The following is a 14,677-nucleotide window of genomic DNA, read 5'->3' on the forward strand; positions in this document are numbered from 1 at the left end:
ACTTCTTAGGTCACATCACCATCACCAAAAAGTCTTGAGGGACCAAAACACAGAGCCCACTACTTTTTCACGGCTCACACACTACCTTACAGAGGTGATTAAACCAGCTAAATTGACATCCCGAACCAAAACACTGATAGAGGGTAATGCAAAGAACTGGGCCTATACAACCAAATTGATCTTACAGGATCATTACGCCCAGTGCATTGCCGGGGAGGGAGAGGTTTTGGCTGATTGGATCGTGGATGACTGGAGGTCGGCTTTTGCCATTGCCGTAAAATGGTACCAGAATAAATTCAAAAAGAGACACATGGCAGAGCCGATCGAGGAGGTAAAAGCGCTGCTCACCTCACTAGCATGCAAACCTGATCGAGCTCCCCCACCCACTGACATTGCCCCACAGGGGGAGGAAATTCCTAACACCACGGAATTTCCACCCCTCACCCGAAACTGGTACTCCCCTCCGCCAAGCCCTGACGCACTACCACCTCTGCAACTTAGCTCTTTACCACCTACACCGCTCCCACCCAGGACGCCCAGAAAGCCCAGAGTGGCCGTTAACAAACCAAAACCCCTAAAACAAAATCCGGCAGTAGTGAACGTGGACGACATCCCGGATATGTTCGCAATCAGTACATGTCCGATGACCCATGAGGTCACTGAGGCGGCCACTCCAGCAGGTATTCTGAAGCCTCGGAGCACCACCCAGGACGTACTGTCACAAATTGTAACCGTTCACCACGAAATGCCCAATCCCCAACAGACAACTACTGCCGGTGATCTGTCGGTAGACTCTCTGCTCTGCATCTCAGAGCGGGACATAGAGCAGAGTCCTCTACCTATGCCCCAACTGACCCCAATTGTAACACCATCCCCATCACCTAGGGTATTCAAAGCCACCAGGCATTTGAGCACCTCTAGAAAAATGGTAAATTGGATGTTTACTGCCAAAAAAAAGTGGTGCATTGTGGGTGACTCTAACCTGAGCAGGATCCCTCCACATGATCTGGAGAACCTGCAAATAGACAGTTACCCGGGGGCTACATTTAGACATGCAGAGGCATTCATATCCAGGGCCAGTATACAAACCGAGGTGGAGACGATAGTCCTGGCCTTCGGTATAAACCACAGGGGTCAAAAGCAGAGGGAGACGGCAGTCAAACAACTCCAGAGGGCCGTAAAGATGACAAAAGAACGGTTTCCTCAAGCGGCCATATGGATCCCTCTGATCAATTACAGCCAAAACCTGAAAAAGGAAGAAAGAGATGTATTAGCAGGGTTAAATGCACACATTAAAAAAAACATGCCATACTTACCTCTGTTACCGGAGGCTCAATTCCAGGTCGGTCAGGACCAGATCCATTGGACGCCGAGCTGTGCTAAGTCAGTGTTGGAACACTGGTGCAACCACCTAAACTTCAAAGCCCTGTAAACCCTAGTTGGGGGCTACAGAGGGGTCTTGAGGTGGTAAACCTTTCTAAACACTTCAGACCCACTAAAGACCAATATAGGGTTCTAAACAAGGGCTTAACGTTTGTTCCAACACCGAAAATCGATAGGGACATGAAAAAACAACTCGCTCTTGATATGCAGCAGTATCATAGAAGACTGCTGCTAATGTCCTATTTTAGATACAGGGGCGAGACAGAACCTCTTCCCTTCACCCCAAAAGCCAGTTGGACTCCCAGGCTGTCCCAAGTCCCCAATCAGGTCAGAAAAGTAATCAGGGCCGATAAATATGCATTCAAAAGCCTATCGTGGAATCGGTCACAAAAATCTAACTTGAGTATCCCTGAAAGACGGGCGTTAGTCCAGCTCAGAAAAAACAAAAATGTGGTTATTAAACCGGCTGATAAAGGCAGTGCGGCGGTGATTATGGATAGACCTGCCTATATCCGGGAAGCTTATCGCCAACTAAATCAGCCACACTATTATCGGAAGCTGGACGAACCCCTATTTTTAAAAACAGGCCCAGAAATCAGGAGAATCCTGGAAAATTTGAAAGAAGAGGGTTTTATAAACAAAAAACAGTTAACTTACCTGATGGGATCAGACAATCCACGCCCAAGACTTTTTTACCTCCTTCCCAAGATCCACAAGGATCCCGAATCATGGAGCGTCCCATTTGAGATGCCTCCGGGCCGCCCCATTGTCTCCGACTGTGGTAGTGACACCTATGCGACAGCGGAGTACATTGAACATTTTCTGAACCCCCTCAGCACCCGACACCCCAGCTATATTAAGGACACCTACGATTTCATTGATAAAATCCGAACACTGCGCTTACCTGTAGAATGTCTATTGTTCACGATAGACATAGACAGTCTGTACACAAACATAGACACGTCGGAAGGGCTGGAAGCAGTCCAGGAGTGGTTTACCAGGTACCCGGATAAAAGCAGACCAGACAAACATTTATTAGATTTGTTAGAAATTAATTTGACAAAAAATGATTTTGAATTCAATTCAGAACTCTTTCTGCAAATTAAGGGAACGGCTATGGGAAAGCGATTTGCCCCCTCCTATGCCAATATTTTTATGGCTAAATGGGAGGAGGAAGCCCTGGCAGCCTGGCCTGTTAAACCACTTCACTATTACAGGTTCCTGGACGACATCTGGGGGGTCTGGCAGGGGTCAGAACAAGAATTTGAAAAATTTGTCAATCATCTTAATCACTTCAGCAAATCTATACGAGTCAAATACACACTACACTCATCCGAAGTTAATTTCTTGGACACAGTTACATACAAAGGGGAAGATTTCATAGAAACTCAACAATTGCAGGTCAGAGTCTACTTTAAGGACACAGACACCCACGCACTCCTACATAAGGAGAGCTTTCACCCGAAGCATACCTTTAAAGGGGTGATAAAGTCTCAGCTCCTGAGATTCCACAGAATATGCTCCAGGACCGAGGAATTTTGGAGGGCAACCAAAACACTATTTGGGGCACTCAGGAAACGGGGATATTCCCGCTCATTCCTGAGAGGGTGCCTGAGGAGATTCCTGACCTGCATAAGACGGAATGAGCAGACCCCACGAGAGGGCACTGAAATCATCCCCTTTGTGTCCACGTTCTCTGACGGCAGTACAGCCTTAAATAGAAAAATTAAAGAAAATTTCGACAAATTCATGACAGAGGGGGAAATCTTACATAAATACAGAGTCATTTCAGCCTATAGGAAAAACAACAATCTGAAAGATCTGTTGGTTAAAAGCAAATTAAGACCGCTACAGAAGAACAGAACGAGGGACATTACGAGGACCAGATTTCGACCCAAACGCTACATTACTAATCCCAACACAAAAGAAATTTTTACAATTCGGCCAATTTTAAATCTACGGGTCTCCAATTGTGTTTATTTAATTTATTGCAATAAATGCAATATGCAATATGTGGGGGAAACGGGGAATGCCCTGTCAGTGAGAATGACCCAACACCTCTATAATATCAGGAAGGGGAAGGAGACACACACATGGATCGTGCGGCATTTTCTGCACCATGGCCTGGGAGAACTGAGGTTTATGGGACTCCAACACAACAGGAACTGGTCCTGTAATGCCCGAAGACGGGCAGAAGGGGACTGGATCCAAAAGTTGGGCTCAAAACATCCGTGGGGACTGAATGAAAAGGGACAATGAGGATGACCAGTGATCTGACACTAGGCAGGCCCGTGCCAAACGTTGGTCTCAGTCCCTACTGGGACCACGGTTTGGGGACCCTAATCCTAACCCTAATCCTAATCTAAGCTTAAACCTAACCCCAATCCTAATCCCAGCCCTAAACCTAACCTCAACCCAAACCCTAATCCCAACCCTAACCCCAACCCTAACCCCAACCCCAACCCTAAACCTAACCCCAACCCTAAACCTAACCCCTAACCTAACCCTGATCCTAACCCTAACCCCAACCCTAACCCTAACCCCAACCCTAATCCCAACCCTAAACCTAACCCCAACCCTAATCCTAACCCTAACCAAAACCCTAATCCCAACCCTGATCCTAATCCTAACCCCAACCCTAATCCTAACCCTAACCCCAACCCTAACCCCAACCCTAATCCTAACCCTAAACCCAACCCCAACCCTAATCCTAACCCTAATCCTAACCCTAATCCTAACCCTAACCCTAACCCCAATCCTAATCCTAACCCTAACCCTAACCCCAACCCTAATCCTAACCCTAACCCTATCCCTAACCCCAACCACAACCCTAATCCCAACCCTAAACCTAACCCCAACCCTGATCCTAACCCTAATCCCAACCCCAACCCTAATCCCAACCCCAGCCCTAATCCTAACCCCAACCCTAACCCCAACCCTAATCCTAAACCTAATCCTAACTCTAACCCCAACCCCAACCCCAACCCCAACCCTAATCCTAACCCTAACCATACCCAAACCCTCGAACCTTGGTCCTAAACCTAACACCTCACCCTAACACTTACCACTTACACTCCTTTTTCTCACACCTGCCCAGCCTTAGATTTGTCAAATGATGGTAAAAAGGATGGGTAGGTGAGCAGAAATATGTCCATACAGACATGGGGGGTTGACCTGCTCAGTCTAGTGGCTCGCCCTCACTCTGCTCTCCCTCCCATAACACCTGAAACTAATCAAAATCCGACTGAAAGTCAACAGTGACAATTGAAAAGCCCAGTAATTACCAGAGCTATAGCAGTGCTTAACAGGCGCCGGCCCGTGCACTTCCCTTGGCTCCCTATACAACCACGCAGTTTTCGGACTGTGATGGGGGGGGTCATTGTAAATTCTCTAACCCTAACCCCTAACCCCTAACCCTAACCCCTAACCCCAACCCCAACCCCTAACCCTGACCCTAACCCTAATATCAGCCTTACACCTAACCTAACACCTAACCCTAATCCTAATATGTCCTGTAATCCTAATCCTGTAGTATGCTCTGGCCCCATCCCAATGCGGCATGGCGATGTAGCTTACAGCAGGTTATGGTCGCTGAACTGCTGGATGTCCAGGTGGTGCTCCGAAAACAATGTGGGCTTTATAGATAATTGGACTAACTTTGAGGGCAAGGCTGGCCTGTTAGGGCGGGACGGTGTCCATCCCACTCGGGAAGGTGCTGCTCTCATTTCTTGCAGCATAGCACATAGTCTCAGAACAGGCCTAGTTAATCGGTGACAATCCAGGGCCAAGGCCAGGGAGCAGACAAGCAGGCTAAACCGATCGTCTGCTAGCTGCACTGAGTCGTCACTTAGGTTCCACCGTATTGAGACTGTGTCTGTTCCCCGAGCTAAACAAAATTATAGACATACTCAGACAGTTTGTTTTAGTAATCTAATTAACATAAAATTAAACCATACCGAATGCATAGCCAGCACCGTTGATCTGAAGCTAGGACTGTTGAATATTAGATCTCTTACATCTAAAGCGCTTATTGTTAATGAAACCATTACTGATCAGGAGTTTGATGTACTGTGTTTAACAGAAACGTGGATTAAACCAAACGAGTTTGTAGCATTAAATGAAGCTAGTCCTCCCGGGTACAGTTACATACATCAGCCCCGTCTAACTGGCAAAGGAGGAGGCGTCGCAGTCATTTATAATGATAATCTAGCCGTCACACAAAAACCTAGTCATAAATTCAACGCATTTGAAGTTCTTTATTGTAACATAACATACGTAGCCACTAAAAATAAGTCTACCCAGGTGATTCCAGTAATTATTATTTACAGACCCCCAGGGCCATATTCTGAATTCCTGTGTGAATTTGCGGATTTCATCTCTAACCTGGTTGTTTCTTTAGACAAGGCATTAATTGTTGGAGACTTTAATATTCATTTTGATAATCCAGATGACCCTCTGAGAACAGCAGTTGTGTCCATTCTAGATTCTGTAGGGGTTAATCAGAATGTAATAGGACCCACCCATAGTGGTGGTCACACTCTTGATTTAATACTAACATTCGGATTAAATATAGAAAATATAGTCTCATGTCCACAGTCTGAAGCTATCACAGATCATTACCTCATCTCAGTTAAAATGTGTATTAATCATAATATATGCACCTTGCCACGTCACCGTGTCAAACGTACGTTCACGTCAACAACTGCACAGAGTTTTATCAGTAATCTCCCAGATTTATCAACCATGATTGGATCACCGTCTGATCCCGAAGAACTTGATCAGGCAACTGAATGTTTAGAATCAACGTTCTGCAACTCACTAGATAAGGTAGCTCCACTTAAAAGAAAAATAATTAGGGAGAAAAAGCTAGCACCCTGGTATAGCGATCACACACGAACTTTAAAACAGACCACTCGAAAACTAGAACGTAAATGGCGTCAAACTAACTTGGTAGTATTTCAAATAGCATGGAAGGAGAGCCTATTGAGCTATAAGAAAGCTCTTAGTGCTGCTAGATCAATGTATCTCTCCACCCTAATTGAAGATAACAGAAATAATCCTAGATTCTTATTTAATACTGTAGCAAAATTAACTAGGAATAAGACCACAATAGAAACACGCACACAATCATTATATAGCAGCGATGACTTCATGAATTTTTTCAATGGTAAAATTGAAAATATCAGGCTAGAAATTCAGACTATTAATTTAAAACCGGACAGGTCTATAACTAACCCTGTAGATGATAATATGATATTAGATAAACAACTACAACGCTTTAGTCCCCTTGAAGAGACTGAACTAATTTCACTAATTTCATCATCAAAATCATCAACCTGTATGCTAGATCCTTTACCTACTTGTTTCCTCAAACAGATAATTCCTGAAACAATCAAACCTCTTTTAAAGATAATCAATTCTTCCCTTAGCATTGGCTATGTACCTAAATCTTTTAAATTAGCAGTTATCAAGCCCCTGATTAAAAAACCTGACCTCAATCCCTGTCAACTGTCCAACTACAGGCCAATATCAAACCTCCCCTTTATTTCCAAGGTCCTTGAAAAGGTTGTAGCACAGCAGCTATGCTCATACTTACATAGGAATAACATTCATGAAATGTATCAGTCAGGATTTAGGCCTCATCATAGCACAGAGACAGCACTGGTAAAAGTTGTAAATGACTTACTACTGGCCTCTGATCAGGGTTGTGTCTCCTTGCTGGTGCTGCTTGACCTTAGTGCAGCTTTTGATACCATTGATCATGCTATTCTCCTCAATAGACTAGAAAATGTAGAAGGCATTAAGGGAACAGCCCTTTCCTGGCTCAGGTCTTATTTGACTGATCGTTATCAGTTTGTAAACGTAAATGGTGACTTCTCTTCTCATGCTAAGGTAAAGTTTGGTGTTCCGCAAGGCTCTGTTTTAGGCCCACTGCTCTTTTCTTTATATATGCTACCTCTGGGCAAAATTATTCGTAAGCATGGTATTAGCTTCCACTGTTACGCTGATGACACACAGTTGTATGTTTCAGCAAAGCCAGATGACAGACACCAGCTTAATAAAGTTGAGGAATGTGTAAAAGACATTAGAAACTGGATGCTTATTAACTTTCTCTTACTTAATTCTGACAAGACAGAAGTACTTGTACTAGGACCACATGCAGCTAGAAGTAAGCTTTCTGATTACATAATAACTCTGGATGACCTTTCTGTTTCATCATGTGCAGCAGTAAAAGACCTTGGTGTGATTATCGACTCTAGTCTTTCTTTTGAAGCTCATGTAGATAATATCACTAGGATTGCTTTCTTTCATCTCAGAAATATTGCTAAAATAAGAAATATATTGTCACTACACGATGCAGAAAAATTAGTTCATGCTTTTGTTACCTCTAGGTTGGATTATTGTAATGCCTTACTGTCTGGATGTTCCAGTAGATGCATAAACAAGCTCCAGTTAGTCCAGAATGCAGCAGCGAGAGTCCTTACTAGAACCAGAAGATATGACCACATCACCCCTATCTTATCCACACTGCATTGGCTCCCAATCAAATTTCGTATTGATTATAAAATACTACTATTGACCTATAAAGCACTAAATGGTCTCGCGCCACAGTACCTGAGCGAACTTTTGGTCTTTTATGATCCGTCACGCCTACTCAGATCAAAAGATGCAGGCTATTTGTTGGTACCTCGAATAATGCGGGCTACAGCTGGGGGTAGAGCTTTCTCATACAAAGCCCCACAGTTATGGAACAGCCTTCCACTTAGTGTTCGGGGCTCAGACACAGTCTCAGTGTTTAAGTCTAGGCTGAAAACATATTTGTTTAGTCAAGCCTTTTGTGAATAGTTTTCTTAGGTACAGGGGCAGGTCTGGAGGGTTTCACAGGCATAGAGTGTTGTGGTGAAATGGGATGTTTGGATGCTGTCGCCCCCCCACTCTCACACGTTCACTCAGGTTTGTCGACGGTGGAGTGGCTGGCTGCCTTATGTCCCAGGGTGCCCTCATGTCTGTGTTAGCTTCTGGCTCTCCCTTTCAGTTATGCTGTCATAGCTAGTCTTGCCGGAGTCCCTGCTTGCACTCTGCATGCAAAGTACATCGTGCTTAACCATTAGAGGACAAAAGCTCACCTAACAATCTCTTCCTTTCTCTCCATCTCTCTCTCTCCCTCACTCTCTGTCGAGCTACACATGCTACTTCTGAGATGCCAGTGATGCCAGTGATCCTGACCCCTTCTGCTCCTCCTCGCTGCCTGACCCATCCTGATGCCCTACTTCTGGTTGGAGTTCTCATCGGTTGAGTTCGCTCGCTGCTGCTGGGGTTGGCCCCATATGGACTGCCTGAAGAACTGTTTGGATTGCTGGGGATGGTGCCACCTGGGGGCTGTGGAGATGGCTTGGGGATCACATATGGGGAGCTGTACTGTAATGGCTTGGGACTGCGATTGCTGTAGTGGCTTTGGGGCTGCAGTTGCCACGAGCAGCTTCGTACTCAGGACTCCATCAGTGGACAGTGGATAGATTTTAACCAGCCGGACCTCTTGCAAATACTGTGATGAATTTATTGGTTGCACAATTGCACTATTTGTCCATATAGTACACAATAGAAGGGATTTATTTATGATTGCACTATCCGTTGCAACCAGATGAGGATGGGTTCCCTTTTGAGCCTGGTTCCTCTCAAGGTTTCTTCCTCATATCATCTCGGGGAGTTTTTCCTTGCCACCGTCGCCACTGGCTTGCTCATTAGGGATAAATTCACAGTGATAAATTTAAATATTTACAATATATTTTTGTGAATCCATTTATTTCTGTAAAGCTGCTTTGTGACAATGTCCATTGTTAAAAGCGCTATACAAATAAAATTGAATTGAATTGAATTAGTATCAGCCTTACACCTAAACCTAACACCTAACCCTAATATCAGCCTTAAACCTAAACCTAACCCTAAACCTAACCATAACCCTAGTCTCTTAGCCTTAATCCTAACCCTTACACTTAACCCTACCCTTGGAACTTAGACTGATTTCCAGAACCCTAGCCATAAACCTTAAAAATAAATTGTAAAATTAAATGAAGTTAAATTAAATAAATAAATAAATAAAACCTGCAACCCTAGTATTTTAGCCTTAAACCTAACCCTAATACCTAATCCTAACTCTAACCTTATTTTCTATCCCCAAAAGCTTAACCCTAGTTTAAAGACCTAACCCTAGGCCTAAACCTAACCCTAATCCTTACCTTAACTGTTATCCTAAACTTAATCCTAGAATACAGGTGGATCATGACCGTAATCCTAACCTCAATCCATTCTAGAACACAAATTTAAACACCTATAATACGATTGGACAAGAATATGCATTATTCAAATTAGGCAAACTGCAGAGGATTATGGGAGTAGGGTCTTTTAATATCTAACCCTAACCCCTAACACTGACCCCTAACCCCCTAACCCTAACCCCCTAACCAATACCTAACCCTAACCCCTAACCCTCAAACAATACCTAACCCTAACCACCTAACCCCCTAACCCATTGTAAATTCACCAACCCTAACCCCCCAACCCTGACCCTAACCTTAAAACCTTGGACACAAAACCTAATCTCTGATTCCACTTTTAACGCTAACCATTGATCCTTGATCTGGACATACATTTATGGACAAATGGCCCCATTTTAAACCATAGGAAGAAAAAAATAATATAATGAAATGAAAAGTATAAAATGAACAAACTCACCCATCATATTGTACCATCCCTTTCAAAAGAAAATTTTATTTTTCAAAATAAATTTGGTGTTCCTGATTTTCTGTTTTATTCCTTTTCCCAGAAAAGGGAGGAATAAATATCTCATAAATAACTGAATGGAGAAGGAACATCAGCCTGAGTAAAAGATCAAATTTGGATCAATTTTTTCAAACATTAAATTCAAAATCATAACCCTGACCCTAGTCCTAAACCCTAGGACATAAATCTTAACCATAACCTTAAAATCTTAGCCCCAATCCTAATACTTAACCCTAACCTTAAAGCTTAGCCCTAACACAAAAATTTTAGCCTTAAACCTAACCACCCAACCCTAACCCTCACCTTAAGGCGTAGGCCTAACCCTAAACATTGAATCTTAGCCTTAAATCTAAACCTAACACCTAACCTTAACATTACTTTAACCATAAATTCTTAGCTCTAGCATTAAAAACCAAATCTAAGCCTAACCTTAAGTCTAAATCTAACCTTTGTGGCAATCCTCACCCTAACCCTAGGCTAGACATGGGTCATGACCTTAATCCAAACCTCAACCCATTCTGGGATACAAATTTAAACACCTTTAATACAAATGAACAAGAATGTGCATTTTATTCAAATGAGGCAGACTGCAGAGAAGTATGGGAATAGGTTTTTTAAATGTTTAAGTTTTAAAAGATCCTGACTTTAATAATATAAGACAAAACATCTTTGTCTATAACGAAAAATCAAAAGACCAAAGGCAAATAGTCCTAACTTAAAATCCAGTTGAGATTTAGCTACAGTTATTGGCCAAATAAAAAATGGAAACCAGTCTCTGTCTAAACTCCAGTTTTGTCTTATCCTTTTCCTCACACCTGCCCAGCCTTAGATTCTTCAAATGATGGTAGGAACAATGGGTAGGTGTGCATAAATATGCCAATACAGGCATAGGGAGTTGATTTGCTCAGTCTAGTGGCTAGCCCTCGCTCTGCTCTCCTTTCTCCTTTGCAATATGGACTCATCTATGTCTACAGGGCTTTGCACATGTATGTCTTCTTTCTTACATTGCACACAGTACACTTTATACATGCAATAATTTTGTCTCTTGCATTTTTGCACTATTAGTAGTTTTGTAATTGTATATTTGTAATTTATGCCTTGTGTATTGTTTTCTTATGTCCTTACTTTATGTCATAGGCTGCTGGAGGATTCACAAAGTAAGAATTTCTTTGCATGGTGTAACAGTCTGTTTCCTGTACATATGACAATAAACTCTTGAATCTTTAATGATTTTAGCCAGTAGGGGTCACCAATTTACTCACCCTAATGATGCAGAGCTTGCTCTGTAATCAACTGGATTGGCCATGCATTAAAAACACTCAGCTGTTTGGGGATTGGGCGGTCCTATTAGCAGTGTGATCTCCAAGGGGTCCACCCAGTAGGCCTGCATTGGGGTCATCCGCTGGGATGCACGGACTCCACCCACTTCGTGTGGCACTGGGCTCTGCTAGAGTGGCTTGGGAAACCTAGCAGTGCTAACAAAGAGCCACTGGCGGAGAGATGAGTTTCTCACCTTCCCCTACACTTAAAAATCATAAAACAAAGCAGGCGATAGATAAATAAATAAATCAAAAATAAATAAAAAATAATGTTTCATTTTAATATTAACAGGTAATGTTTGATTTAAATGTTGAAATGTTTAAAGTATTATTGTGCCATTAGAGGGCAAGTGCACTAAAATATAGTCTTGTGTGATAGCCCCCCCTATCGCCCTAACCCTCCCCTCTAAACCTAATGATAACCTTTTCCTTTCTCTCTCAACCTAACCATAACCTTTCCTTTATTCTAACCTGACCAGGACCTTTCCTTCCCCTTAAACCATAATTTTTCTTTCTTTTTAAATTTAGCCTTAACCTTTCCTTTTCTTCTAAACCTAATCGTAACCTTCTCTTTCTCTCTAACCTCAACCCTAATTTTTTCTTTTATTCTAAACTTAATTATAACTTTTCCTTTGTCTCTAAATCTGGGGGTAATAGTGTGTAGGGGCCAAGTGTATTGTGACTTTAGTTGGTCCACCTTGAACTTGAGAAAGGAGCGAGCAGGCAGAGAAAGAATACTGTTATCTCCTGTCTCCACCCCCCCCCCCCCCCCTTTTATTTAATAAAAAAAAAAAGAGAGGAGAATTCTAACTGATGATCCCGTGCATTAAAAGGAAAGTTTTCCTGTTTTAAGATCAATACTTGAATAATCCTAACCTAACCTAGCCAGTGACACTAGAAGGAACATTCTCTTTTTCCTCTTTTTTCCCCTTCCCCCCCTTTTTTCTATTTTCTTCATTGAATATAGGATGAATTTAAGTTTTAAATTGTTTGTTGTGTTAATCCTAAATCGGTTTAACTACTGGACTTAATTACCTTCAATTAGGACATTAATCGCCTCCCATACAGAAGTAGATGATGTAGCCAATCGGCTTTCAGTGTTCCATCCCTCAATTAAAAAAGGCTCCACTTAAAAACTGATAACATTAGTAGAGCCACATTGAGTATTTTCCTCTGAAGAAGCAGAATATTCTGTGAAACAAAGATTGGAGAATTTTTGTGGCATAGAAACCTTTTTTTTTTTAAAGACTTTTTATTGATTTAATAAAGTTGGTTGCCTTTATAAAAAGATTTGTTTAAGGATTGTTTTTAAGGGGCTGATGTGCAGACTGAAGGAGGGACTATCTGGACAAAAATCTTGACTGGAAAAGGAGAAGAAAAGAACAGAGGACCTTTTTTGTGGTTTTTACTTCAGGAGCTGGAAAAAGGACTTGTATTAAAAAGTGAGTACTCACCTGAAAAGATTCTTTTTTTCTTTTCTCTTTTTCAAAGCTTTTTTTAGACTTAAAAATGGACTTGAAACCACCAGGAGCATCTAGGATGGTTTGTTTTTAAAGACTATTTTTTCCCCCTCAGTGGAATCTTCTATGAAGATTTATGAGGAAACCCATGACCAACCAGTTCAAGAGAATCACAAGAACTGAGAGACTTTACCTTTTTTACTTCTTTTCCTTTTCTACTTTTTCTCTCTCTTCAGTCCCGGATTGCATAGTAAGGCTACCGTGCTGTCTTTGAAGAATAGGTTTGCCATTTTATCTCATGAGTCGGCGGGGATGGAACATGATAGAAATAGGGAACATACACATACTGTATGTCCTTGTTGGTTAGGACAGAAACATCTAGACAAATTAGTAAACTTAAAATAAAGTTTATTCAAGCCACTCATCACAGGGATATTGTGGAGTTAGCACGTGGGACAGGGATTCTTCCTAAAGGAATGAATAAACAGGCTAATAAGCTAGTACAGTTGATTAAACCTGCATGTCAAAGTCCCATCACCAGTCAGAAAATCAAAGACAACATTCATCGTTGGATGATGACATCTTGAAAAATCATTATAGTGGAGTTTTGGAGGAACTTTTGAGTGTTATTCAAAGTTTTGAAACTGTTCAGTGGGGATTGCGGTGAAATGGGCAAAAGGTAGATTTAAACATAAATTAAAAGAAGATATACTTCCTAAATCTGAGCAGCAGTTGAGAGAAAGATTCAAACTTACTGAGGATAAAGATGTTGCATGCTTACCTCCTGGTTCAAATACTGATGATCTTAATGATGTACGACGCACTTCAGTCTGTCCACAGGTTCCACGGTTGTCTTTGTCTCCTGTTGAGAATGGTCCAATGTCTCGGGAGGGAGCCAGCTTCTCCAAGACTAAAACTATTCTGGTAGAGATTCACCTTGAACCCAATTTGGTACCACACAAGCTGAGTTCAGTTCGGAATAATGGTAAGAGTAAAAACATTCAGAATGTAGTCTTGCCTGAAACATTTAATATTTCTCCTGTGTCTTCAGAGCCTGCACAGAGGGATGAACAGAGGAACATCGCAGAGAACTAGGGGAAAAGAGTGATGAATGGCTTTCTTGAAGGGCAGACTCCCAACATCTTAAGAGCCCAGTCTGAATCTTCCCTCTCTTTCCCGCGATTTACCCTCTCCCCTCTTAGCAGAGGTACATCTGCAGACACCAAAACTCAGAGCATCATTGCTTGATAGAGTTTCCAACAATTCATGTAATGGATGTTTTCTTCCAACCAAACATCCAAGAATGAAAAGAAACATAGCAGAATGGAATATTGAGGTGATTAAACTGTCTTTATAAATGATTCTAATTTGGCTCGCATATCTTATTTTGACCATGAAGATGTTCAGATTATTCAGATTATTCATTTTTTACACATATCCAAGGTCTTACAGAAGGTGACTCCCAACCCCCGTGTTCAAAAGGTTGTGTTGTCTTTGGGAATTAATAATAAGGAACAACATGTTGATAGAACAGCCAAAAAAACAACTTCAGAATATGTGGAGAACGGCTGACGAGGCATTTCCTAATGCAACAATTTAAACACCTTTAATTCATTTTTCTGATTTTTTTTTTTAATTTCTAACCCCAAAACCTTAACCATACTTTAAACATTGGATCTTTAAATATCTTATCTTTTAATAACTCAAAAAAAAAAAAAAAAGACGCCACCAGTT

General features: G+C 41.8%; 1 long non-coding RNA gene across 2 annotated transcripts; it reads left to right on the plus strand.

The window, feature by feature from the left end:
- The first annotated feature begins 12,660 nt into the window (after positions 1 to 12,660).
- LOC113535177 (uncharacterized) lies at positions 12,661 to 14,304 on the plus strand. Of its 2 annotated transcripts, XR_008301270.1 has the most exons (4): positions 12,661 to 12,925; positions 13,059 to 13,193; positions 13,773 to 13,928; positions 13,995 to 14,304. It is a non-coding gene; the product is annotated as an uncharacterized LOC113535177 (long non-coding RNA). The 2 variants fall into 2 exon arrangements; XR_003403570.3 differs by lacking the exon at positions 13,059 to 13,193.
- Positions 14,305 to 14,677: the final 373 nt, after the last annotated feature.

Source organism: Pangasianodon hypophthalmus, chromosome 29 (assembly GCF_027358585.1).
Source record: "Pangasianodon hypophthalmus isolate fPanHyp1 chromosome 29, fPanHyp1.pri, whole genome shotgun sequence".
Taxonomy (NCBI): domain Eukaryota; kingdom Metazoa; phylum Chordata; class Actinopteri; order Siluriformes; family Pangasiidae; genus Pangasianodon; species Pangasianodon hypophthalmus.